This window comes from Podarcis liolepis, assembly GCF_965112155.1.
Source record: "Podarcis liolepis genome assembly, chromosome: 2".
Lineage (NCBI taxonomy): Eukaryota > Metazoa > Chordata > Lepidosauria > Squamata > Lacertidae > Podarcis > Podarcis liolepis.
In genome coordinates this window covers 70,584,619-70,590,904 of record NC_139555.1, presented here as the reverse complement: position 1 = coordinate 70,590,904, position 6,286 = coordinate 70,584,619, and the positions used below count along the sequence as shown (strand labels likewise).

Sequence of the window (6,286 nt, the reverse complement as noted above, 5' to 3'; positions counted from 1 at the left end):
CATGCTTTTATAAATCCAGAATAATCCACACACAGGAACATGACACATAAAAGCAATCTGTTGGGATTTCAGAGTACTAAATGGTTTGTTCTTTCAAGAAGTGTTGAGCAAATCTGCCTGTGCTGTACTTCCTTGCATCCAGGAGAAATCAATACACCTCCATTTGTCTTATATATTATTTTCTGATGCCCATCATTTCTCCATCCCTTTCTGACCTGATTGTAGGTGGAGCCTCTCTTTCATGGAATTTGGAATGGCTTGAAAATCATGCTGCAGAACCAGTTATTGACTTCTTTTTTTGTTAGTTCCCTTGAGGTTGCTCAAAACCAACTCCACCAGCTTCGTTAAGTTAATTGGCTGGTCCAGATATCATCTCTCCCCCCCCCCCCATTTCTGCTGCCCAGGGAAACAAACCTCACACTATGAATGATCAACTGCACATTTAAAAATAGCACCTCCTTGTGATTATGCCCAAGCTGGGCTACGTGATGTGCTCTAGCGGGGCTCTGAAACGCAAGCAGCTGCTTTCAGATCAGATCCAAGGGTGATGGCCATCTCCCAGCACAATGGAGCAGCTGGAGCACCCACCGCTCCAAATAGCAACATGCCGTCCCAACAAGGCCTTTAAGCAACGGGCGAGGCAGAGATGTTATACTGAAGATGCAGCTGATGGTGCATGTCAGCTTCAAATGAGAGATGGGTTTTAATTTTGAGTCCTTAGAGAAATCATCTCCGAGCCGTAATTACAGAGCGCAGCCGCCACGCCATCTTCCAACTTCCCCCGCCCGCCATGCACGCCCCCCAAATTGAAAGCAGAAGCCTCCTAGCTTTTAATTACAGAAATCAGTCTTTGAAGTCAATGTTCAAAATTGGTTAGCCCACTGTCTGATCCAGTGATCTGATGCTTTAGCAGATGTTGCCCTTCTAGGTTGCACGTCCATGCATGCAACAGTTGCTTCTTCCCATCGCAGATACATCTTAAGAAAAGCAGTTATTTTTGTTGGACCAGCTTCCGTTGATGGTGGCAAAACTGGTGGGCTCACAGTTTCTGCCCTTGACTATTTTGGAATGCCAACAAACTGAGGATGTGCCCTTTGTCTTCTGCATGGTTTCCCCCTGAGAGCAAGGAAGAAGACCACTTTGGTTAGGACAGGATCCAGCAGTCTGAGGCAGAATGGTCCCACAACATGTTGTGGTCAGCATCCAATCACACTGACACATGGGAGGAGACACACACACACACACCTTTTCCCTGTTGTTAAAGAAGAGGCAAAAGTACTCCCACTTTTGCAAGGTAGGACAGTCAAGAGGTGCCCTTTGTGTTATTTAGACATGGCTAAACCTACCTGATGTGGTGATGGATGTTTTTGAGAACTAACCACTGGCTCCTTGACCCATCAAAACTGGTGGGGGAGTTGGTGAACAAGCTTGGGGTTCGCTTTAATTAGCTATGCATCCTGTTCTTCTAACACTTTCCCAACAGTCCCATGGTACCTCGAAGGCATATTGGCAAAGGCCACGGTGCAGTTAAGATATGCTGAAATAAGAGAAGGATGCTGTAGTTGAAGGAAGGAGTCAAGAGAACAGAGAGAAGCTTTGCCTCCAAGATATAGATTAGTGCTCTTCCTCTATACGTGAAGTGTCACCTCTCATTTGTGAAACAAGACACACCATTCCTCTCCTATCCCTCCGAAATAAATGTTACTTGACTCCATCAACATGCATTCTTTTCTGCATGCGCTTCTCTAAACCCTGGTACAGTCATACCTCGGGTTAAAGTTACTTCCGGTTGAGCATTTTCAGGTTGCGCTCCGCGGTGACCTGGAAGTAACGGAATGCAATACTTCCGGGTTTCGGCGCTCGCGCATGCGCAGACACTCAAGATGACGTCACGCGCATGCGCAGAAGCGGTGAATTGCGTCCCATGCAGATGTGGGTTGCCTTTGCTTCAGGATGTGAACGGGGCTCCAGAATGGATCTCGTTCGCATCTAGAGATACCACTGTAATCAGAGTGGCCATGCACATTTTGATCAGCTAACTAGGGATAAGAAGACTTTGCAGGAAACTAAGGCATGCATTCATTTCAAGGGCTCAAAGGACACGTGAATTGGGGAGGGACCAGGAAGACTGACATTTGACCCAGAGAAATCCTTGTGCCAAAGGCCTTTGAGCTTGGATTCTTTGGGCACCTGCTCCTAAGCATTTAGCTTCTGGGCTAGAGACCCTGCAGTAGTAACTCTCATCTGCCTGCCTGCCTGCCTGCCTGCCAGCCACTACTCTGGGTACTGCCAAAAACTTGTAAGCACTTTTCCTGAGCCCACAACAGGAAACAAGCTGAAGACCGATGTCCTGATACAAGGCTAACTTTTCCTGCACTGACCCTGTGTGAATGCCAGGGCAAAAGATGCCTCTTCAGCCATTTCCCCCAATAATGTGGTTTTGTATGTCGTCTTCACTAACATATGCATTTATATGCATACTTCACCCTAGTATATGCATTGTTATGCACGTTGCTTGGCTGGAGAACTGCATTGCAAAATTCAGAGAAATACAAATTTTGAAGGATAGATGTTTCAGTTCATGGATTGTTTTGAAAGGTACTGATTTTGTAAATTTGCCTTTAAATGTGAACGGAATTGAATTTCTCCCCCATTGGTAACTGATTTTTTAAAAATTATTATTTTAAAGAACTTCCCTGATTGGGCAGGGCTTGGTTGGCCCTCCAACGGATTGCTTTATATTCAGTCCAGAAATGTGAGAGTTTAAAATTTTAAGGTCTCTGGCAGAGGAGGGCAATTTGAGGCTGGTCCAATTAAAGTCTTACTGAATTCCAACACTCACCACAAAGGTGAAGGTATGTGGTATGTGGAGAGCATTCAGATGTGGCTGGTGGGGGAGGATCAGAGGCACAGGGATGAAACCAGCACATAGCAGCCGAAAGCTGTGAGAAGAGAACAGCCCTGCTGACTTTTTGTTGGATGCCGTGATGATCAAAGCATCATTCCTCGGGAGAAAAGGTGGCAAGCAGTGAATGCGAGTGGAGCCTATGAGACTGGAAGTGTGGAAAAGGCCTGAGTACAGAGAAGGAAACCAGGATGGGGATCTAGGTGAAGACTAGACTGATCCTATAAGCAGTGCATAGCAGCGTCACAGAGTAAGTGGGCAGCAATCGAGAACAAATGTGGTATGAGTAATTGGAAGGAAAAGCAACTATATCATATATTATTTATTTATTAAATTCTATACCGCCCTTCACCTGAGGATCACAGGGCTGTTTACAAAATAAACCCTCACCCACAAAAATACATACTACAGCGACGAACAAAAACAGTAACTTCCACACACACACACACACACACACACAGTAGATTGTTTAATTAGCCAAAGGCCCGGGAGAAGTTTTTGACAGGTACCGAAAGGTATGTAACAAAGGTGTTGGGTGAGCCTCCCTGGGCAGAGCATTCCACAAGCAGCGAGTCACTGCAGAAAATGCCCATGCTTGTGTCACCACCCTCTAGACTTCTCACAGAGGAAGCACATGAAGAAAGACCTCGCATGATGATCGCAGGTCTGGGTTGGTTCATATGGGCAAAGGCAGCCCTGGAGGTATTGTGGTCCTGAGCAATTGTAATGGATGAGGCATTGTAATGTAAGCAGCGCACTGGGGAAGCCATAAGGATGAACCACGGAAGAATGCCACTAGGACTCCTATCAGGTTAGGCAAAAGGCAGCTCTGGTATGTAATGGTTTTGGCTTTGGTGCAGGCGGGAAGAAGCAGGGAGGGATTAGTGTTATTTCCACTACAGTCAGGTTGTTAAAATCTTCTGGGTATTAGCCAGATACTTCATTGTCGCTGCTGCCACCATTTTATTTATTACCTACCCTTCATCATAAGGTCCCAGGGCAGGTTACAACATTAAAACAACGTTCAAAACATTTTAAAACAGCTTGCAATCATAAAGCTAACGTAGGTCTTGAAAAATATAGTTGCGTATACCTGACCCAGCTACATCCTCAAATTTTGTGTAGGCCCACTGAAATTCTTTGTGTCAAGGGGTCTCATGAAGGTGACTCAGTCCCAGCATTCTTCAAAATGGGCAATATCCTTGGAGCACCATAGATTAGCTATCTCACCTGAAGCAGGGGAAGGATTATCATGAATTTAGAAGTATCAGAAATCGGGGGGGGGGGGAGTAGGGTTCAAATTGCATGCTCAAAGATCATACTTACTAACTTTTTTTTTTTAATGACAGCCTCCAATCAAGTGGGCTGGTGTTTAAATGTTTAATGTTTCTTAATTAGGCCATGCAGAATGGTTATAAATGAGAAGCTTGTGCTCATTGTTTTCCTGATTGTTCATCCATGATACCTATAAATATTTCCAGCAGCACATTGGCAAGGGAAATGAACAAGGGCTTTTTCCAGTTCATAAACTAAATATTCCACTTTAAAGTTCTGAAGGCTTTTTGAGAACTTTACCATTTCCCTTCCAGAACCAAACACAGTCTGCTCTCCAGACTGTCCCAATTATTTTTACTCGACTATTCCTGGAAGTTATTAATCGACCTACCCTGTGGATAGGAAACAAGGACTTGAGCTGGACTACAAGCTTTCCCCAGCATAGAGCAACGTTTATAATTAAGATTTACAGGTCCAAATGCAGTAGACCCTGGGCTGATTCACACATTCTTAAGGTGTCCAGATACACAGGAACTCCTGTGTCTATTAATAATGGTGCGAAAGAAGCAGTTTGAGCCTACGCTGTTTTTCTCATCACTGTAAGGTAATCTGCATCTGCTGAAATCTCCTTTCCCCCATCCACATAGGCTGGCACATGAAAGGACCCTGGCAGAATTCATGGAGGAGATCCTTGGCTCAGTCTCTGGCATCTCCAATGAAAAGGCCCAGAGGTCAGGTGACTAGAAAGAGCTCTGCTGGAAAGCTGCTACTAATTAGACCAAGGGGAGCAAATATGGGCCTTCCAGATGTTGTTGGATGCCAGTTCCCATCAGCCCCAGGCAGCAGAGCCAATGGTCAGGGGTGATGGGAGCTGTAGTCCAGCAACATCTGGAAGGCACTACATTGCCTACCCCTGAGTTAAACAATACAGACTAGAGGACTCTGGCCACTGCAGTCCAGCCACGATATGGAGTCTTTTGCATTGGATCTCCTGAAAAAATATATGTACATGTCTTATCAGTCAGTGACTGACAACTGAACATGCCTGTTAAAAAACAGTTGTGTCTAAGGTAATGACAGCTGATATGGAAGCTCTCTATTATGCCTTTGATACCTAATAGCTCTTTTTACATGTCCAAGTCATCCCATGATCTTGCGTGCGGGCAAAAGGGGAGAAACTTGCCTCTTTGAGCTTCTAGAATGTCCGCAGAACAACGTGCATTCCCCCTTTGCCTTTGTTCTATGCTGTTGCATCACTTTATGCACCCCTAGGCAAGTTCCCAGGCAAATTTCCCATCCAGAATACAGTCAAGGTTGCATCAAGGTATTTTATTTTATTTTTAAGTCCAGAAGCAGCAGCAAAAGCTGTACTCTGAACTCCTGAAACTGCACTTTCTGCCAGAAGGGCAGAGTGGGGCTTTGATTTCTCACTGCTCTTTGCCATAGACCTCTAGGAGTTATTATGCAATCAGTAAATACCAGCATATGGTGTTAAGGCAAGTATTTTGATTTTGATTTCTTGAGTTCTAATTTTTCTGTCTTTGGCATATGGCAAACCATAAACCCAAGATATTGGTGCAATAAACCTGCATGTTTTGATCTGGGTTTGACTGCATTTTAAAAAACAGGCTTGTTGTTGTTTAGTCGTTTAGTCGTGTCCGACTCTTCGTGACCCCATGGACCAGAGCACGCCAGGCACTCCTGTCTTCCACTGCCTCCCGCAGTTTGGTTAAACTAATGCTGGTAGCTTCAAGAACACTGTCCAACCATCTCGTCCTCTGTTGTCCCCTTCTCCTTGTGTCCTCAATCTTTCCCAACATTAGGGTCTTTTCCAGGGAGTCTTCTCTTCTCATGAGGTGGCCAAAGTATTGGAGCCTCAGCTTCATGATCTGTCCTTCCAATGAGCACTCAGGGCTGATTTCCTTAAGAATGGATACATTTGATCTTCTTGCAGTCCATGGGACTCTCAAGAGTCTCCTCCAGCACCATAATAAAATAAAAAAAGTGGAGAGTTTTGACCAAACGTGATCCACCTGGAGCAGGAACCGGCAAGCCACTTCAGTATCCCTGCCAAGAAAACTCCATGGACAAAGACAATAGGCATAT

The 6,286-nt window shown here is 45.0% G+C and overlaps 1 long non-coding RNA gene across 1 annotated transcript; it reads right to left on the bottom strand.

Moving 5' to 3' along the window:
- Nucleotides 1-684: 684 nt before the first annotated feature.
- LOC310700024 lies at nt 685-5,343 on the bottom strand. Its single transcript, XR_014522367.1, has 4 exons — nt 5,312-5,343; nt 3,999-4,135; nt 1,347-1,537; nt 685-1,116 (listed from the first exon to the last, which is right to left on the bottom strand). It is a non-coding gene; the product is annotated as an uncharacterized lncRNA (long non-coding RNA).
- Nucleotides 5,344-6,286: the final 943 nt, after the last annotated feature.